This window comes from Pristiophorus japonicus, unplaced genomic scaffold (genome assembly GCF_044704955.1).
Source record: "Pristiophorus japonicus isolate sPriJap1 unplaced genomic scaffold, sPriJap1.hap1 HAP1_SCAFFOLD_91, whole genome shotgun sequence".
Lineage (NCBI taxonomy): Eukaryota > Metazoa > Chordata > Chondrichthyes > Pristiophoridae > Pristiophorus > Pristiophorus japonicus.
In genome coordinates, this window is record NW_027254835.1 from 2,269,907 (window position 1) to 2,292,158 (window position 22,252).

General features: G+C 46.1%; 2 non-coding genes across 2 annotated transcripts; both read left to right on the forward strand.

The window, feature by feature from the left end:
• The first annotated feature begins 5,315 nt into the window (after positions 1-5,315).
• On the forward strand, positions 5,316-5,388 carry trnav-uac (transfer RNA valine (anticodon UAC)). The gene has a single exon. It is a non-coding gene; the product is annotated as a tRNA-Val (tRNA).
• Positions 5,389-10,129: 4,741 nt separating this feature from the next.
• trnan-guu (transfer RNA asparagine (anticodon GUU)) lies at positions 10,130-10,203 on the forward strand. Its single transcript has one exon. It is a non-coding gene; the product is annotated as a tRNA-Asn (tRNA).
• The last annotated feature ends 12,049 nt before the right edge of the window (positions 10,204-22,252 follow it).

Here is a 22,252-nt window from a genome sequence, read left to right on the forward strand (position 1 = left end):
AATCTGTGGCCTTCCTTTCCCTGGTTGAACTTCTCGGTGCAAATGCTGGTTTTGGTGAGTCATTTTTTGGGCCCTCACTGGCCTGCTGGGCGTGGTGAGTCCTGTTGGGCTGCTGCGGGTGATGGGTTCTGCTTCGTGGTCAACCACTGGGTTGAGTGCCACTTGTGTGTGTGTTGGAGGAGCGAAAAAGGTAGAGTCTATTGTGGGTTGTTCTGGATAGTCCGTGAATCTGAGTTTGGTTTGGTCCCAGTGTTTCCTGCAGGTGAGTCCATATGAAAGTTTGACCAGGAACACCCTACTCGCCTCTTTGGCCACGACAGTGCTGGGAAGCAACTTGGGACCTTGTCCATAGTTCAACATAAATACAGGATAATTAATCTCGATTTCACGTGACACATTTGCTTGATCATGATATGTATTCTCTTGAAGCCGCCTGCTCTCTACCTGTTTGTGTAGATCAGGGTGGTCTAACGAGAGCCTTGTCTTAAGTGCCCTTTTCATGAGCAGTTCCGCGGAGGGAACCCCGGTGAGCGAGTGGGGTCTTGTGCGGTAACTAAGCAGGACTCGGGATAGGTGACACTGCAGTGAGCCCTCAGTTACCCTCTTCAAGCTCTGCTTGATTGCTGCACTGTTCTCTCTGTCTGACCATTGGATGTTGGTTTAAACGGGGCAGATGTGACATGTTTGATCCCATTGCATGTCATGAACTCTTTGAACTCAGCACTGGTGAAGCACAGCCCATTGTCACTGACAAGAACGTTAGGCAGGCCGTGCATGGCAAACATGATCCACAAGCTTTCAATGGTGGCAGCGGACATCATCTCACATTCAATCCACTTGGAGTACGCATCTACAACCACAAGGAACATTTTACCCAAGAACGGGCCTGCATAGTCGACGTGTGCCCTAGACCACGGTTTGGAGGGCCAAGACCAAAAACTTAGCAGCGCCTCCCTGGGTACATTGCTTAAGTGCGAGCATGTATTACATCTGTGAACGCAGGACTCAAAGTCCGCATCGATACCGGGCCACCACACGTGGGATCTGGCTATCGCTTTCGTCATTACAATGCCTGGGTGGGTACTGTGGAGATCACTAATGAAAGTGTCCCTGCCCTTTTTTGGCACCACTACTTGATACAGTCTGCCTGTATGGACATTTTATCTCTGCGCCGCTTGTACGGCTTTATTTCTTCCTGCATCTCTAACGGAACACTAGACCAACTCCCGTGGAGCACACAGTTTTTTACTAAGGACAATGAGGGATCTGGGCTCATCTAGGTTCTAATCTGTCGGGCGGTAACAGGTGATTGCTCACTCTCGAATGCTTCTATTACCATAACTAAATCTGGGGGCTGTGCCATCTCCACCCCTGTGGTGGGCAATGGCAGCCTACTGAGAGCATCGGCACAGTTTTCTGTGCCTGGTCTGTGGCGGATGGCGTAGTTGTATGCGGACAATGTGGGCGCCCATCTCTGGATGCGGGCCGATGCATCTGTATTTATCCCCTTACTTTCAGAAAAGAGGGATAAAAGTGGCTTATGGTCAGTTTCCAATTCAAATTTGAGCCCAAACAGATATTGGTGCATTTTTTTTACTCCATAAACACATGTTCACACTTCTTTTTTGATCATGCTGTAGGTCCTCTCAGCCTTAGACAGACTCCTGGATGTATAAGTAACCAATTGCAATTTCCCAGATTCATGAGCTTGATGCAATACACACTCAACATCGTATGACGACGCATCACATGCTAGCACCAAACGCTTACATGCATCATACAGCACAAGCAATTTGGTTGAGTATAACAGTTTTCTAGCTTTTACAACGGCATTTTCTTGGCTTTTACCCCATACCCATTCATTTTCTATATGCAGTAAAGCGTGCAGTGGTTCGAACAGTGTTCTGAGACCCGGTAAGAAGATACGAAAGTACTTCAGGTGTCCTGGAAACGACCGCAGCTCCGTCACGTTCTGTGGCCTCGGTGCGTTGTCGATTGCCTCCATCTACGAATCGGTGGGCTTGATGCTGTCCGCCGCAACTCTTCTCCCCACGAACTCCACTTCAGGCGCCAGGACAATGCACTTCGAGCATTTTAACCTTTGCCCCACGCGATTAAGCCGACTAAGAACCTCCTCCAGGTTCTGCAGATGCTCATCTGTGTCCCGACCTGTAACCAAGATGTTGTCCTGGAAGACCACGGTGCGTGGGACCAAATTCAGTAAGCTTTCCATGTTTCTCTGGAATATTGCCGCAGCTGATCGAATCCCAAATGGGCATCTGTTGTGAATGAAGAGATCTTTGTGCGTGTTCATGCAGGTGAGGCCCTTAGATGATTCCTCCAGCTCCTGCGTCTTGTAGGCTGAGGCCAATTCCAGCTTCGTGAACGTCTTTCCTCCGCCAGCGTCGCAAAAAGGTTGTGTGCCTTTGGTAGTGGGTATTGATCCTGAAGGGAGAAACATTTGATAGTTACTTTGTAATCACCACAGAATCTGACGGTGCCCTCTCCCTTGAGGACTGGAACAATCGGACTGGTCCGCTCGTTGAATTCGATCGGCAAAATGATGCCCTCTCGTTGCAGCCTGTCCAGCTCGATCTCCACACTCTCTCTCATCATGTACGGTACTGCTCTCGCTTTGTTGTGGATAGGTCGCGCCCCGGGAATTCGGTGGATCTGCACTTTTGCTGCTTGGAACTTCACGATGCCTGGTTCGAACAACGAGGGGAATTTGTTTAAGACCTGGGCAGACGAAATGTTGTCGACGGGCGAGAGCACCCGGATATCGTTCCAGTTCCAGCGTATATTCCCCAGCCAGCTCCTGTCGAGCAGCGTGGGGCCATCGCCCGGTACCACCCAGAGTGGTAACTTGTGTATCGCTCCATCATAGGAGACCTTTACAGTAGCACTGCCGATTACGGGAATCAGTTCATTTGTGTAAGTTCTCAGTTTGGTGCGAATGGGAGTCAGGACTGGCCTTGAGGCCTTGCTGCACCACAATTTATCGAAAGTCTTTCTGCTCATAATGGACTTGCTCGCGCCCATGTCTTGCTCCATTGACACTGGGAGTCCATTTAATTCAACCTTCAGCATTATCGGGGGCACTTTGTGGTAAATGTATGCACCCCATATACCTCTACCTCCTCGGTCTGATGCTCTGGTTCGTTGTGGATCTGCCCTCCTCTGCAACATAGTGGTTTGCAGGATTAGCAGGGTTTTCAGCTTGCCTGCACATTCGTTGCAGGTGTCCCATTGTTCCACAGCCCTTGCAAACGTATCCTTTGAAGCGGCATGAATGGAAACGATGATCACCCCCGCAGCGCCAACAAGGTGTTAATGGCCTTGCATTCATCACCCTTGATGGTGGGCTCTGAGACATCTGCAGACGTACAGCTGCAGGCATGTGAGGCCTGTCCTGTACGTAACGATTTGAAAACAACATTAATTTGTTCACAGTACTTGTACAGCACTCGTGTGCTGAGAGATTTGTTTGGTATTGTCACTGGTGGCGATAAACGCTTGGGCTATCGCTATGGCTTTACTCAAGGTTGGGGTCTCGACTGTCAAAATTAGTTTACGAAGTATTACTTCATGGCCAATGCCAAGTACAGAGAAGTCCCTGAGCATGTGCTCCAAATGTCCTTCAAATTCCAAATGCCTGCAAGGTGTCTTTGCTCGACGACATAGCTCACCACTTCCTGGCCTTCAGACCTTTTGCACATGTAGAACCGGAACCTCACCATCAGAACGCTTTCCTTCAGGTTAAGATGCTCCCGGACCAGTGTGCACAAATCAACATACGATTTCTCTGTGCGTTTCGCTGGAGCAAGCAGCTTTTGTATGAGGCCATAAGATGGTGCCCCGCAAACAGTGAGGTGAATCGCCCTTCCTTTGGCAGCATTCGCTTCTCCTTCCAGCTCGCTGGCCACGAAGTATTGGTCGAGTCGCTCCACTAAGGTTTCCCAATCATCTCCCTCCGAAAATTTCTCCAGTATGCCCATTGGTCTCTACATCGTTGCGGTGGGGTTCGTCATCTGTATCTCATTGCCAGTTGTAGTGCATGAATAAAGAGTCTGACCAGATACTGTGAGCTCAAAGTAATTTGTGACCTTAGTCTTTCATTGCAGATCTCCAGAGTGCTTCTCCAGCCTGTGAGGCCTCCTTAAGTACAAGTGCTCCCAAGGGATTGTGGGATCCCTTGGGACTCCAGGGGATGAGCCCTCTGGTGGTTAAACATTGTATTTACAGGTTTACATACATAACATTTGTTTGCATAAGTTCTATGCAAATTGAAAGGGCTCATTCGGTATTTAAACGTGGAATCTCTCGCAAATTGCTATTAACAACCCTGAAGTGAGAATCATATCCCTGGACCAACGAAACAACTGCTTGACAAGAATGACGATAAAGTTTAACCATTATAAAAGCATGTTATTGTGTGTATCTCTTCTTTGTAGCAGGAGCACACGAGACCGAATCAGTGACTTTTCATTTTTGACCTGTCTTCTGAAGCGCCGCACGGTCCCACTCCGACAGTCAATGAGCTGTTGGGACGTTAGTGTATCCAGGCTGTGGGTGGCCACCCCGAGCGCAGCAGAGGGGTTTCTGCATTAGTTCTGGGTGGGGACAGTATCTTTCCCCTTCTCTCATCCTCTTGTCTATATCCCTGTGCTGTTATTTCTCTGTTTATTCCTCGTCTCAGTTTCTAGTGTTTAAAAGGGAACAAAAGATGAAATGGGTTTCATTGTAGTAAAGAATTTCTCTCGCTCAAAGTTAGATGCACCACCGTTGCACCATGAGGCCTAGGCAGCTAGCCGTTGATATTCACGTTCATATATAAATATATATAAATATATCTACATGTATCGTAACTGTTCCCTGGTGGTCGAGGGGTTAAGATCCGGCGCACTAACCTGGTAACGATACTCGATCAATTCGTCAAATAAAAATAATTGAGTTCTGTGAGACGATTAGTAATTGCTGTAATCACCATGAATAACCCCATTACTTTCTGTTACGGACAGAGCTTACAGATTCTCTTGTTTCTCCTGCCCGTTGCTGGACACGTGTTCCGGGTTTAATTTTGAGTTCACTGATCGCGGGGAGAAGGTAGGAGCCTCTGTGGCCCCACTGTGAGGATGTGGAAGTGAACACGGTGGCTGGGTGATCCGTGACATTTCTGTAAAGGGCAGCGGAGGAGAAGGATTGAGAACTTTCAGTGTGGGACAGAAGTTGTTTTCGGTGAGCCAACACATTCCTGATCAGCACAGAGGGAGCTCACTGGTCAGCTCCCCTCTGTTGGGGCTACTGTGCCAGAGGTTTCTGTAGTGTAGCGGTTATCACGTTTGCTTTACACGCGAAAGGTTCCTGGTTCAATCCCGGGCGGCAACATCATGTTTAAAGTTGCTTTCGTGGAACAATCCGAAGCGAGTTTAGTCTCCTGGCAAATGCTGTCTGACCTGCTGAGATTTCCAGCAATTGCTGTTTTTATTTGCTATTTATTCTCCCGGCAAAAGGGCTCCCTTATTCCTTAATTGCTCTTTATTCCACTTCAATAAATAGATAACTTTGAGTGAGAGAAAACGGATCCACCGGGGACCTTTCGCGTGTGAGGCCAACGTGATATCCGCCACACTGCAGCCCATCAAAGGGCGAGAAACCACTGAATATAAAGGATGAGCTCACAAATATCAGGGGCAGTGCAGTCTGGTCAACGTCAAACCCTCCTTTCTTATTCAGCAGTGGCATGAACGGGAGTCAGACGCCACAAAGTCGGCATTAAAGACAAAAATTCAAATAACACTTCCAAATCTTTTCACTGTAAAATTCTTTCACTTTATTTGAAATCCTACGATGTTGAATCTGAAAATGAGCACCGTGGGATTTTATCTTCACGACTGATTCTATTTTCTGTGCACGGAATGAATAATCGATGCTGTTAAATTTGACAAAAGTTGCCCCAGATTCCCGGTGTCATCAGCAATGAAGATTTTGAAACAATCCCCGACAAAAATTGTGTAAAATGGGATCTGGTTTAACAGTTAACATGCAAAACACAGACGAAATGAGTGAAGTATCGACTGTCTCTCAGTCAGCATTTCTTTCATTGTGCAAAAGATGACATTGGGTTAAGTAATGATGCTTTCCCGTGAAATAAAAACAAAAGTTCAACAAAAAAACGGACGGTGACTGGCAAGTGAGCGCTGCTTCTGACTCCGAGTGGGAATGGGCGAGGTTTTAAAGCCCTTATCTTGAGGAACGTTCATATAGATAAACATCTCATATTCGTTGTGTAGAGCTCGTGGTGCAACGGTAACACATCTCACTCGAGATGAGGACACTGCTATCGAAATCATGTCAGGGTTCCTGACCATTGGGATAATTCCGGAATCAATATTTTCTTTACTGTGTCTTAATAACCAGACCCTTGCTCCAAGGTCTGTCTCACTGTTTCCCCGGTGTCGGGCAGAGATATGCCTGCTGCCCTCATTTATTTCATGTGACAGGACACAAAAGTTCAAAATCAACCTGCAGGGGACCAGACCCAGCAACACCGAGTCAGGATGGCTGAGCAGTCAAAGGTGTTGTGTTTGGATTGCAATTGCATGTGGAGGAGTGGGTTCAAATCCAATGTCTGACACTTTCTGCTTTTAATCATTAAGCGAAACTCATTGTTTGACCCCTCGACCAACTCTTCAAAAGTGGCATTCTGCAGTTCACCTGCTCGCTTAACATTTCCGTCTGACCTGGTGCTGAAAGTGGAGATGTTTCTGCAGTGCAGCGGTTAACACGTTCGCCTCACACGCGAAAGCTCACCGGGCGGGAATATTTTCTGGAGCTTTCTCCTCATGCATGCTCAGGGGCGAGTTTGTTCTCCTGTGATAAGTCATGAGATGACAAACATGTCAGGATTGGGGGCCGGAGTAGGCCATTCGGCCCCTCGATCCTGGTCCACCATTCAAGAAGATCCTGGCAGTTCCTCGACAGCAAGTTTAAACATCTGGGGCGGAGCCAACAGGCGCCTGGCTGTAATCAGCGACAAAACCCGCATTTGGCAGAAGCCCCACTCGATCAATTGGGAGAGCATGAAACTATTAATCTTAGGGTCGCGGGTTCGAGCCCCGCGTTGGAGCTGTTTGTTAAATGTTATCCTGCATTCACCGGAAAACATCATTAATTAACCGATGATCTTCATTTGCATAATTAAAGAAATGCTAACGGAAGGAGAGTCAATAATTTAATAATTTTGGACAAACAAGTGACAGACACCTGGTGCTAGTGGGCAGTTTTGTTGCCTTTGTCACTGATGCTTGATCTACAAGTCTAGTTGTCAAATCGTGTGCTCAACCGTCAGTTACCTGTTACAAATCAGCGGAGGACAAATCACTTCGTTGTCTAATGTTGCCTTTGCCTGCACAATGTGTGCTGAGATTATCTGTGCAATATGCATTCAGCAGGATGAATAAAAGCAACGCTTTTTGAAATGCAGGTACTGCATGTTTTGCAATTGACAAAATGTTGCATTTTCTTTTCATTAATTTTACATTAATGCATTGCAATGCCAACGCACTTTTTACGTGGCAAGATCGATAATTAGCAGAGCAGAATGAAGAGATCGCAAAGTTTATGTTTAAAGAATGGACTCAGTCGAGAATATTTTGTGGATTTTATTTTTCTGAGGCTATTTTCCCTGTGCTGGGATCAACCTGCGCAGATATGTGAAAAAGCTGGTTTTGTTAAAACTCCAGAGACCGCATGGATGTTAGCTGGGACAAAAGAGCTGTCAGTCATCCATTGACAAAAGAGCTGTCGGCCAGGAAGGGGTGCCACTGACAAAGCCACTCTAATTTGTAAAAGCACTTCTCACCTCCATCTCAGAAGGAGACACAGAACAATGAACCCAGCAGCCTGGCCAGCCAAGGAGGAGCCGGGTCTTTCCCAACACAAAGGCTCAGAGAGATGCCCAGACTAAGAGCCATCAGCCCAATGGATGGGTGGGATGGCCCATCACTGACTAAGTACCCTTGCTTAGAAACAAAGGGGTTTTAAAGATTGGCGGGAAAGATAGGGGTAGCAAGACTCCCAGATAGACAGGGTCCTTTCCACTTTATTTTTAGCTTGGAGCTTGGTGTGAAGCTTGGAGCTTGCAGCTTGCAGCTTGCGTCTAGAGAGAGCCCCCTCTCCCTCTCGCTCTCGCTCCACCGATCGATGTACCAGAGGAAGGGGCCGCAGTACTGCAAAAGAAGCCACCGAGACTGAAGACCAGGCAGTGACTTCCCACAGCTGAGCTGAGCAAGGAAACTGGCTGCTTGTGGTGGTGAACATGGTCGCGAATGTCCCAAGCCAGTAACCAGATATCCCAGGCCAACTGGGTAAGGGCTCAGGGTTTTCTCAGAAGTGAAGCTTTTCAGGGCTATTCTGGGGAGTGTAATTCATTGGTAGGGGTGGGGTAGAATCCACCAGGGAATTACTGCGTGTTACTAGGTTCATTTCTGTACTGTATGTATGTTGTTTGTAACCGGGATTTTATTCTGTGATTTCGTTTCGCAGTGCATGTTTTAGCCAATGTATATTTGACCAAATAAATATACTACGATTTATCACCGAAGCATCCCTTTCCGTGACTCATTTAATTTACACTCTGTATAATAATTCCCAGATCTAGAACTTTCGTAAGGTGGGGGCGATTCAAACCGTCCGTCTGGCAATTGAGCGAGGATCACAAACACTTACAATATTTACGAAAGGATATACTTGCTTTGGAGGCAGTTCAGAGAAGGTTCAAAGGGTTGACTCCGGAGATGAGGGGGTTGACTTATGAGAAAAGGTTGAGTAGGTGGGGCCTCTACTCATTGGAATTCAGAAGAATGAGAGGTGATCTTATCGAAACGTATAAGGTAATGAGGGAGCTTGATAAGGTGGATGCAGAGAGGATGGTTCCACTGATAGGGGAGACTAGAACTAGGGGGCATAATCTCAGAATAAGGAGCCGCCCATTTAAATCTGTGATGAGGAGGAATTTCTTCTCTCAGAGGGTTGTAAATCTGTCGAACTCACTGCCTCAGAGAGCTGAGAAAGCCACGACATTAAATAAATTTAAGACAGAGATAGCTTCTTAATTGATAAGGGAATAAGGCTTATGGGGAACGGGCAGGGATGTGGACTTGAGTCCATGATCGGATCAGCCATGATCATATTAAATGGCGGAGCAGGCTCAGGGGGCCATATGGCCTACTCCTGCTCCTAGTTCTTAAGTTCTTATGTTCTGAATAGCGACACACAAAAAAATGCTTTGATCATGGTTACACCTTATCTTCACGTTTGTCAAACAGTTGGCTCGTTGGTCTCGGGCTGTGATTCTCCCTTCGGAGTTGTTCATTGAAATTTACGAGGGGTCCCAGAGGAGCCCTGATATTGCTCGCAAATTTTGAAACTGCATCGAACTTTTGCAAAGAAGGACTTGCATATCTGCAGCGCCTTTCAGGAACTCATGACGCCCCAAAGCGCTTTACAGCCATTGAGTTATGTTTGAAGTGTTGTAGTTTGGGGAAAGATGTGCCCAGATCACCAAACATGAACCTCAACTCTTTGCAAAGGAGTTCGGTGCAAATAATCAGGCGTCTCAGGGACTTGGACTTTCTTTGAATAATTTCTGCTTGTTCCCGCATTCAAGCTTGAAACAGCAACTGGACTTCCATCTCACGGGAGGTTTGGGGTTGATGTGCGTCGCTTTCAATCTTTGAAATTTCACCAAGCAAAGAAACGGTGAATCCAACTGTCCCTGTAAGCATTTCGTTCCCGTTTAATCACAGGAATATCCGCAGTCAGGAGCTGAAAAGGAATTCAAACCTAATTCCGGCTTCGGGACAATCAGAATACTTCGTCACAGACAAGGCACCGGAAGGCTGGAAGGTAGATCACACCGGTTGCGGGAGAGCTGGTTGGCGGTGACATGGAAGTGTCTGCAGTGTGCGGGACCAGACTGCTTCCACGCATCCACAATGAATGTCCCTCCATTTATTTGGGAAAAGTACAACTGAGAGTGGACAAGTTCCATCCCGGTCGGAGCAATCTGAAGCTTTAACTGACTGACACCCTGGTTTTGGATGTCTTGCACATTATTTTTCCGTCGGTCTCTGTGGCGCAATGGGTTAGCGCGTTAGGCTGTTAACCCAAAGCTTGGTGGTTTGAGCCCACCCAGGGACGAAGCCTTTAACTCTTTTTCCCCGAGGATTCTGTAACGCACAGTCCCAGGTTGTCATTGTGCGTTTTGGCTGCATGAATCTATTCTGCAAATGTTGCCAGCTGTGCTATTATTCAGTTAGTTCCCACTCCAATATTTTATGAGCATTCAGTTCAAGTGAAACGATAACAATTTTTTACATGGATCATGTTCCTTCATCCAACCCGTTAGAAATAAATTATGTTATTGGGTTTAAAGAAACTGGTGGAAATTGATTCTATTGATACATATATAGAACTGGAACTTCGATCTCAAGTGCTTCACCTATCAAGAATAGACACACACACAATCAATGGTTTTGCAACTGAGTCGTAAACACTTACTATTTTAAACCATTCTCATGAACCGTGTAAATGAGATAGGGATAAAACTTCATCACATGTAAAGAGAAAATGAATGATTGATGATACCACTGTTCCTCAGTAATTATATTATTATTTATTTTATTCTGAAGAAGATTATCGGCTAAGTAACGGTGATTAAAAGAATTCTTACTTTTGCATGCCGTCAATTTTAAAAGGTTTTGAATTTAAAAATGGTGTTACAAAAGTTATCGCCGAGACCTGGAATCAAAGCTGTTTTTCGGTGGCATAACGAGTGGTTTTACCCAATCATTTAAAGATGATTGCAAAGAATCACGTGGCGTTAAATTCACATCAAGGTTACCATTTGTTTCGGTGTGAAACAAGTGGATTGAAAAGGACAATAATGTTAAATACAGAGTCAGGCAACAACTACACAGTCACATCAAAGCCTCCCAGGGCAGGTACAGTACGCGTTAGACACAGACTAAAGCTTCCTCTACATTGTCCCATCAAACTCTCCCAGGACAGGTACAGCACGTGTTCGATACAGAGTAATGCTCCCTCGACACTATCCCATCAAACCCTATCAGGATAGATACAGCCCGTGTTAGATACAGAGTAAAACTCCCTCTGCACTGTCCCATCAAGCTCACCCAGGGCAGGTACAGTACGCGTTAGATGCAGAGTAATGCTCCCTCTGCACTGACCCATCAACACTCCCAGGGCTGGTACTGAACGGGTTAGATACAGAGTAAAGCTCCCTCAACACTGTCCCATGAAACTCTCCAAGGGCAGGTACAGCATGCGTTAAATGCAGAGTAAAGATTCTTCTAAACTGTCGCATCAAATGCTCCTAGGTCAGATGCACCACAGGGTTAGATAGAGAGGAAAGCTCCCTCTACATTGTCCCATCAAACTCTCAGGGCATGTTCAGCACAAATTAGTTACAACATAAATCTCCCGCGACACAGTCCCATCAAACTCTTCCAGGGGCAGGTGCATGTTGCATATGCAATGACTCAGCAGGTTTACGACCGTGAACTCAATCAGGTGCATCCTGACGTACTTTTCCAGCTCTTGAACAAAGGATTAAACATGGAGGCTTTCTTTATATACAAGAGTTGCATGTGTGTGTCTGTGGCCCAATGACCTTCGACGGTCGGTCCCCCTGGTGGCAGGTAAACCCGGGCATATATACATTACAGTGCAGCACGTGTTTAAATCTCCCTCTACACTGTCCCAGCAAACGCTCCCAGGGCAGGCACAGCACAGGATAGATACAGAGTAAAGCTCCCACTATACTGTCCCATCAAACCCGTCAGGGCAGGTAAAGTACGGATTAGATACAGATCAAAGCCCCCTCTACATTGTCTCATCAAAGATACAGAGGGCAGGTACAGACTAAAGCTTCCTCGACACTGTCACATCAAACCCTCCCAGGGCAGGTACAGTATGTGTTATATACAGATTAAAGCTCCCCGTATATTGTCCCATCAAAGACTCACAGAGCAGATACAGCCCATCTAAGATATACAGCAAAGCTTCCTCTAACCTGTCCCATCAAACCCTCCCAGGGCAAGTACAGCATGGGGTAGATACAGAGTAAAGCTCCCTCTACACAGTACCATCAAATCCTTCCAGGACAGATGCAGCATGGGTTAGGTACAGAATAAATCTCCCTCTACACTGTTCCATCAAATCCTCCCAGGACAGATCCAGCACGGTGTTAGATACAGAGTAAAGCTCCCTCTACACTGTCCCATCAATCTCTCCCAGGGCAGGTGCAGGCCGGGGTTAGATACAGAGTAAAGCTCCCTCTACACTGTCCCATCAATCTCTCCCAGGACAGGTCCAGCATGGGGTTAGATACCGAGTAAAGCTCCCTCTACACTGTCCAATCAATCTCTCCCAGGGCAGGTACAGCACAGGATTAGCTGCAGAGTGAAGCTCCCTCTACACTGTCCCATCAATCTCTCCCAGGGCTGGTACAGCATGGGTTATGTTAGCCCAAATCTTTTCCTGAAGAATCATCGACACTCGGGGTCGGTTCCAACGCCAAAATGGCCTTTATTACACCGGCGGGGAGAGAGCCTCTGGTCCAACTCCAGGCACTCCACTCCACCGAACAAAGAAATTCATCGATATTCATATGTTTTACAACAGTTCATTGCAATTACTTAGCCCATGTCGGCTGGACACAATCCAATCATCATGACTATAAATTACAAATCAATTCCACTGGGCCAATGACTGTGTGATCACCTCATGTTTTAGCTGGGGCGTATTCATGGCCTCGTGATATTCTCTAGATCCCCTTATCTCTACTGTCCTTGGGTTCTGTCTGCACCTAACCTCCTTATCCTTACACAGTCACAGGAATTTCTTTGTTCAGTATTCTGCTCGGACATCTTGTCTGTGGTTTGATGATTAAGGATGTTCTGCTTAGCTCGCTCTTTCCAGTGTTCCTGTATACGGAACTGCAGTGTCATCAACTATCCAAAAATGTATTCAAGCTAACTGTTAGCTGAATTCCCCTAGTGCTTTTCAGAATCCCTGGCAGCCATTTTATATCTGGCTACCATTTTACACATACATATGTGCATACATATATTCAGCAGGTGCCTTTGCCTTTGCCCTACAACAATCCCCCCTTTCGGTAATGGACTAATCCTAGACTCCTTTAACCGACAACATAATTTGTTACTCGACTTATATTTTTATGTACCACCCGGTACTTCTTGTCACAACGTGCTGGCCAGTCACGTGGTGTCAGATGTCCCAGTTGCTAAGATCAAATTGATATAGTTCAGATTCCCCTGTCCCTCTGCAGGACAAGTCACTTTATTTACTTGAGCCCTTGTTCTGATACTCCTTTGTCGTGCATAATGCCTGCAGGATCGACAGGCCATGACTCTCCATGTTAGTGCTAAGACCAGCTGTATCCCTACCAGTATGTGTGATATTATTCCAATCCAGGGGTGGATGTTTACGTTCATGCCCCAGTCCCAGAACCTCCTCCACCAACTCTGGTTTTGTAACTCTTGGTCAGTATCCTCCTCCAGTATTTCAATCTTTGTCTGTAGTTGGTGGTAGAGTCTGACACACTGGTTTACTCTGAGTCTTAGTTCCCTTAATACTGCAACCAAATGTGGGATAGGGGCCTGCTCTGGCTCGTCATAATCCTGCAGGTGATCGTGGAGCTGATCGATGGCGTTAATGATTTTGGGCCTCGGTGTCTAACCTGAATAATGCGGGCTTGTCCTATTGTGAGGTCATAGGGCTGTGAAGCAAAAGTTTGGTTGCGAGATCTGGCATTGTAAGCCATTGTACCGATATGAATGTGCCGTGGTAGAGACACAGTATTTCCCTTTGCCCCCGTAACCTGTTCTGGCAAAATGTGTGGGGGCAGGTACTATTTCCAATACACATCCATCGGTTGGATTAAATCCACATTCGACTAGTTCTCCCTGCCCCACCGGGTGAGGGCACACCGTAATGTCACCCGTCTGCTTGCATCCCGTCAGGGAGATCCCATAGAGTGTGTTGTCTCTGCGGACAGCAGGGGCTGCTGTCAGATAGTAATGGAGGGAGGTGTTTTCCCGTATGATCCCGATATTCTACAGTTGATAAAGGGGAAACGGTCCTGAGTCTTGTATGACTATAGGTATCATCAGGGCTATTCCCACTCCGGCAGCTTTGCCCATTCGGCAGTTTGGGATCACTGGGCATACTCTGGTTAGTCCCTTCAGAGTGCAATTACCCAGTGTCCCCTTCAGTTTGGCCAACTGAGCCAGATGTGGGCTGTCTATCCAGTCTGGCAACTCCCCGCTTTGGATATGATCGAGGTTGTGGCGTATCTGTCCCACCATCCATGGGCCATAAGCGTGACAGAGTTGTCCCTGTCTAAGTTTTGCGGTATCTTCTCTCTCTCTGTCGATAAGATGATTGATTGTTTTTGCCTGAGCTTCCAGGACCGAGAGGCCATCCAATTGGATTTCGGCACCCTCTCTTCCGAGTTCGGATTGACCTTCCTGAGTCCGCTCTGCCCGTTCTAATAATCCCTTCATCACCCCTTTAAGCTGCTCCACCCTTTCATTTAGCCTTTGTATGTCCAGTGAGTTTACTATGGAGGTTCCGGCATTAAAATCGGTCGCAACATCATTAACTATTTCCCTCTTAGTCCAATGAACTGGCTCCTGTCCTCGGAATCTACTGGCGCCCATGGTTTCGGCAGCCTGCTGCATTACAACTTTACTTAATACATTATACATATTTCTTGCCTGTTCTGTACAATATTCCGGCATCTGTATACCTGAGATATTGATCAGGACAGGCACAATTTCATGCTTAACGTTATCATACAATAGTTCACCCTCGTTGGACAGCACGATCCCTTTTTCCGGTCCCCTTGGAATTGTTGGACATGACAATTCCATGGGGAGTGTGGTGGTTCTTATGGGGCGTGGTGTCGGAGGGGGTGAGAAGCATACATACAATGATATTGCGGCAGCCTCTACCTCCTCATAGTATCCACACAGCCCCACCCACTCTTTGTGAGTGACTAACGGTTGTGGCTGGGCAGGAGGCGCGCAAATTATTCCAAAGGTACATTCATCGGGCCCCCCCGGCCTCCCTTCGTCTAATGCAACTGCTTCTTGTACCCGTGGAGCATTGCACACATACTCTATTCTTATCCGGATTCATTTGCAGCCACGTGTTAAAATAAGTTCTGTCCTTGCTCCAGTCCTTGGCTGCTGGAATGCATATTTCGTCAGTCAAAGTAAACAAAACCCCATAGTTGATATAGTTGTGTCTTTCTTGCGTGTGCTGTATCTCTCGTTGTCTGTCTGTATTATCCAGTGCTTGTGTGAGCCTCAAGGTTCCCAGTATCATGAGTCCCCAGAGTCGAAGTCACCATTGCGGTCCCATCTCGGTGATGGTTTTATCTGCAAATTTTAAACAGATAGCCTGGTCGTCACCAGGTGTTAGGTTCTGGTCTACTTGTGTCGCGGTCACTCTGTGGAATCGGAGGTAAGGGTTAGGTTATCCATATTCTTTATAGTCGTACCATCTCGATCACTTCATGTCCCTGTCTGGGCTGCCGTCGGCTTTGTATTTGAGCCTGTTGTGCTTGAGCCTGCACGATGACCCATCTAAATATTATCCAAACTCTAATCAACACCAATGCCACCACTATTCCTCCAAACATCGCAGTCTGCTTTACTGTTAGGTTGGGTTTGTGGACTACACCTACCCACCGTGGGATACATTGGCTCGATTGCCATAGGTGATGGTGCTTTGGCTGCACACTGCACTATCTGTCTGGTCCTGTTTTTTAAAATCTCTTCCAGCTTATTTATCTTAGTTTTTAACTCTTGACCAGCTAGTTCTGTTTTATTTTTATTCTGACTATCCCACCATTTCCACAGTCTGTCAGGTGAGTCTTCTTTATTTTAGTAAGAAAATCAAATTAGCAAGGTCCAGTGTAAAACAGCTGTCAATGGAAAGGGTTAACTCCTTTACAGGTTGGTAAGAAGGCCTGATGTCATTACGTGACTTCGCGTAGTCATCCAAATCTTTTTGCCTTCAATCCTTGCTTAGAAATTAGGAATCCGTTAAAACAGCAAAAATCATTAGTAAAGTGGTCAAAATAAAAATCTTCTCATCGGGAAAGACAGTATTTTAGATTAAACTCCAATTTTTTCCTTAACATCTAATTCAATTACTTGCCAAAGATTTTTTTTGAAATGAGAGCACACATTTTTAATAGCTATTTTGTTTACTGAAATCCAATTTTCACACAAGCTGTATACATGCCAACATTTCGTTTTTTTTTAACGGTCCCGTTCATTGGGCAAATCTTGTGTTTTATTTCTCTCTCTGCTGAGTTCGCATAGCTTAGATCTTTTCTCCTCATTATTTTCAAAACCCTACTGCTTGTTGAGACTGTTCGGGACTTTTCTTGATTAACAAAGTCTATTCTGGAAATCTTTTCAAACTGCAGTGAAACTTTCTCGTTATTTAAAATCATTATCAATGGAGAGTGTCTTTCACATCCTCCAATTTATTTTTCCTTTTCCCAATTAAACCAATATCTTTTTCACAGCCAATATCAGCTAATATTTAGTAAGTTATGTCTTTTTCCATCGCAAACACTTTTTTTTCAGCACTTATTTAGTGCGTTACGTCTTTTTTTCCAAACCTTTTAGTTTTATTTTTTAAAAGAGATCAGATTTAACTTTTTGTTTTAAATGTATCACATTTTGTTGCGCCTTCTCTTAACCAGTGGTACTTGAAACCCTCACAACAAAATTAACTCTTCACTGTTCCCATCCTAACTTCTGCTCCCCTTTTGTAGAATTTGTATTTATTGTTGAATTACAAAATGTCTAATATGGTATTACTGAATTTTTTTGCCTAACTTCCGTTTTAGAAGCTGATCAAAAACTCTAATCTTTTGCTCTGTAACTTCAATTTTGTGGTACTATATCTCATAAATTACATCTTTTTTAAGCTTCAGTTCCTGACGCAGAATGTGTACTTTTATTAAAAAGGCTTCCAAACCCAAGATTTTCCGATACAACCAAAATGTTTATCAATGAGAATCACCTGAAATATCTCAAAATCCCAATTCAATATTGTACTGCCAATCTGTAATTTAAAAATCTCTTTCCTGAGCGAAAAGCTTTCGCGTCAAGGTTTTACACAAAGGAAAAATGGGAGCGTACTTCCCCAGCCTGCAGCCTCCAGAGACACAGGCTTTTTTAAAAGGCATTACAGCTTCCCTTCTCCATTCTTTATCTCATTCCTAGACAGATATTCACAAAAGTCTCTTTTCATTCAACAAAGTTTATTGTTTGGCTGGCTCTATTCTTGGATCCATACTTCACTTAAGATAATCACTATCAGGTTTTTTTTTATTTCTTACATGTTGATTAACTTCCTCTGTTAATTTTTTGTGGGTTTGAAGAATCAAGACCACGTCTTTCTCATCTTTATCTTTCCTTTCCTTCTCCCACCATTTGCTGGCGGGTCCTGGGGGTTCCATCCTGACTTGATCATCTTCTCAATTAGTTTCTTTTGTTTTTCCGCCAGGTGGCAGGTAAGGGCCCCTTCTAGTCCCCACTCGAGATTACTTGCTTTATTGGCCATTCCTGGGTAGGACTAGAACCGTTAGGAATCGACTCTCTGAGGTTCACTTTCTTCCTAGCGTAACTTGTAGCAGACCGTCTCCTGGCTACTGTCAGGTCACAAGTTCTGTTATTACACAAAGTTATATAATTCTTAAAATGCGTTTAAGCAATTCCCGCAGTGCCCCACGCCTCCTCAACGACTACCTACCACCGTTTTGTCTGTCTGTCCGACCCTATTCACAGGTTTGGTTTCCTTTGGTCGCTGTGCACCGCCTGGTCTCTGGGGTATATTTTCAAATTACATGACTGGGTCCGGGAGATGTCGCTCGGTATCACGATCCCACGGTCTAAGTGTGTGCCCTGCGCCTACTTAGTTCTTGGCCGTCACGTGGGACAAACGTCCTCTTAATTCAGGCTCAGGCTAAGCGTTTGAGATGTTAGTTCGCCTCGTCGTGTCGATCAACCGGCCTCCACCTTCCGCACCCTTTATAATTAAAATGTTTTTATACTCACCCGGGTTTTTCCAAGGACGTCCAGCGACTCCGGGAAATCCTGTTTTTGACACCACTGTCAGCGCAAATGCTTTCGTGGAAGAATCACTCGACACTCGGGGTCGGTTCCAATGCCAAAACGGCCTTTATTACGCCAGCGGGGAGAGAGCCTCTGGTCCAACTCCAGGCACTCGACTCCGCCGAACAAAGAAATTCATCGATATTTATATGTTTTACAATATTTCATTACAGGTTACTCAGCCCACTTCGGCTGGACACAATCCAATCATAATGATTATAGATTACATATAGGTTTAAATGGGCCGATAGAATTAACCCCGGTACATCAGGGGGCTGCATGATCAGTTCATGACAGTTGGGGGCTGATTCATATCCGTGTGATGTTTTCCAGATCCCCCCTTATCTTCGTTAATCATGGGTTCCGCCGGTGCCTAGCTCCTTATCTCCGTGGTTGCTAGGCACCGCATCTGCCCCATCTGGGGGTCACTGACTTGACGACATTCCGTACTAGGTACCGCAGTGTTCTGTATACTATCTTGCCTCAAGTTGTTGATTCAAGACATTCCTGGTACCAGGCTCTGCAGGGTCAGCGCTCAGTCAGCAGTTTTAGCTAACTTGGCTTACCGAGCCCCCATCATGCTTTACTAAGCCCCCTGGCAGCCATTTTATATTTGGCTAACATTTTAAACATACATACATTTATATATTCAGCAGGTGCCTTTGCCTTCCTACAACAGTGTCTTTCAATTTGTTTATTTACCCTTTTTACCTGCTTGTTTCCTCTCTCTTTCAAACTCACTTTCTTTATTTTTGCTTTCTAATTCCAGCATTACTTCCCTCCCTACTGAATCTATTCTCAGGTTTCCATCCCGCTGCCAAGCTAGTTTAAACCCTCCCCAACAGCAGTAGCAACCCCCCCCGCGAGGATATTGGTCCCGGCTCTGTTTCGGTGCAAACTGTCCGGCTTGTAAAGGTCCCACCTCGCCCAGAAATGGTCCCGATGCCTCAGGAAACTAAAGCCCTCCTGCCTGCACCATCTCTCCAGCCACGTATTTACCTGCTCTATCCTTCTATTTCTGTACTCACTAGCTCGTGGCACCGGATGTAATCCGGAGATTACTACCTTTGAGGTCCTGCTTTTTAATCTCTCTCCTAGCTCCCTAAACTCTGCCTGCAGGACCTCATCTCTCTTGCTACCCATGTCATTGGTCCTGATATGGACCATGACCTCTGGCTGTTCACCCACTCCCCGCAGAATGGAGGTGATGGTGTTCCCATGCGCCTGCTGCCCTTGTCCTTCTCGGCGGTAGAGGTCACGGATTTGGGAGTAGTTGCCGAAGAAGCCTTGGTGAGTTGCTGCAGTGCATCTTGTAGATTGTACATACTGCAGCCACGGTGCGCCGGTTGTGGGGGGAGTGAATGTTGAAGGTGGTGGATGGCGTGCCCATTAAGCGGGCTGCTTTGTCCTGGATGGTGTTGAGCTTCTCGAGTGTTGGAACCGCACTCATCCAGGCAAGTGGAGAGTATTCAATCAGACTCCTGACTTGTGCCTTGTAGATGGTGGAAAGGCTTTGGGGAGTCAGGAGATGAGACACTCGCCGCAGAATACCCAGCCTTTGACCTTCTCTTGTTGCCACAGTATTTATGTGGCTGGTCCAGTTAAGTTTCTGGTCACTGGGGACCCCCAGGATGTTGATGGTGGGGGATTCGGCGATGGGAATGCCGTTGATAGCCGGGCCTGCTTAAGCTGCATGTTCCTGTCGCTGATTGCTGCCAGGTGACTGTTGGCTCCGCCCCGTGGGTTTACCTCGAACTTCAAACCACGAAATCGGTTCTCCTGAATTCCAAGTTGTGTGCGGAAATCAACCATCAAATGCCCTGTCATTAACCACAGGGGTTAAGGCAATTTTCTGATCACAAAGCGCTTTCAGTCCTTGTCCTTGTCCAGAAAATTGCATATGTGGAAATTCGGGAGTTTAATGACTTTGAAAGGAGAACATTGTTGTTTTGTGCAGTTCCGGTCAGAGAAATGTTTGTGAAAGGAACTTTTTGCAGAAAGAGGGATTGAGCATTTCAGCTTGTTGCTGAACACTTCTCGCTGGGCACTGAGCTAAGCAGCAGCTTGCGAAGTGTAGTGGTGATCACGTTCGCCTCACATGCGAAAAGTCCGCAGTTCGATCACGGACAGAAACATTGTTGTTGAAACAAAAACATGTCTGCAATAAAATTGAACAAAAGCATTCCAGTGTACATTGATGCATGATGCAAACTACCTCAGGCCTGGGCCAAAGCTCCCTGTACACCGAGCACAGGCTGAGGAAAACCCCAGGGAGGAGGATATCCCGGTCACCGGGACTTCCAGCAACACTGAACAAGTGCCCGGCCTGAAACTATCCAGAGTAATAACTTGTAACAAGAACATCCAACAGTCAGGATGGCCGAGCAGTCTAAGGCGCTGCGTTTAGATCACAGTCTTCACTGGAAGCATGGGTTTGAATCCGACTCCGAACCTTCATTGTTTTTAATTACAAACTCATTTGTTTTGACACCACTCTGAAGTGCTTTGGGACATCCATCTAACTTAATAAAATTACTCCACTTCAATTACAAACGGTGATATCAAATTTACTTCCCAAACCAGGAATCGATCTCAGGTGGCTGAAGCGAAAGGAATAGTTTTGTGAAGCATTGAAAGGTGCCCTCGAAATATCTCGCACTGCTAATTTAAAAACACAGTTATAATTTGTTTCGGTGCAAAAGAAGGCAGGCTCGAAGGGCCAAATGGCAGACTCCTGCTCCTGGTTCTTGTGTTCTTATGCAGATCACAGAACAAATGATTAAATTATCAACTCTCCCTCAGTTCGCATTCCTTTTATTGTGCAAAGAAGAACATGGGTTCAGTGAAGATGTTTCCCCGTGAAAGCAACATAAAGTTTAAGGAAAATAATTCGCCCAACTCAAACCCACGACCCTGAGATTATGAATCTCATGCTCTACCGACTGAGCTCGCCGGGCTTCTCAACATTTACCCTGTCAATCCCCTTCAGCATATTGTCCGTTTCAATGAGATCACCTCTCATTCTTCTAAACTCCAGAGAGTATCAGCATATTCTACACAATCTCTCACCATAGGACAGTCCTCTCATCCCAGGAATCAATCTGATGAACCTTCGTTCTACCACCTCCATGGCAAATATATCCTTCCTCAGATAATGAGACCAAAACTGTGTGCAGTACTCCAGGTGTGTTCTCACCAGGGCCCTGTACAATTGTAGCAAGACTTCCTTACTCTTATATTGTGGGCTATATATTAAGTATTATGGGCCGAATATCCTGTTTTTCTGCTGATTCTACGGTTGTATAAAAAGTTATTAAAATTCGGCCGTCGCTCAGCAAACATATTTGTATTTCCTTCAGTGTGCAACACATGTGGGTGGATTAATGATGATTGAAACAATTATTCAGTATCGCACAGACTTGAATTATTTTTGTCAACTTGCTCTGTAAAAATGCTTTCCCTGACCAGGAATCAAACCCAGACCACGGCAGTGAGAACACCAAATCCTAACCACGAGACTACCAGGGAACACTGCTTGCAGCCTCTGCGATAGCTTTAAATATAGTCAGCTTACAATCACAGCTGAGAATTGTGCGGTGACACGGGGTGTAACTGGATTTGCTGGGAGCAGCGTGGAGGCCCCAACCTGCGTTAGAACACCAGCGGCAGGTCGGGACCATAAAAGGAGCGGTGAGCGGCGGCCTGGGAGCAACATGGTGGTGTTCCACGGCAAGGTACAGCGCGAGCTGGTGCAGGAGGGCGACGGCAGCGAAGAGTGACGTCATCAAAGTCCAGGTCGGTGATTGGCGCGTGGGCAGGTACAGCAGGAGCAGTGAGAGACTGTGGAGGGATGTGATCGGGGCCCAGGGGTGGTGTGAGTTCAGGGCCAGGGGCCCAGGGTCAGCACGGGCCAGCACACACTGCGATATATGTGGGCACTGGGTCCGTGCAGCAGAGCTGGTCTCCAGTCGTCTTGGATAACCCTTGCCACTGGACCAAGATCT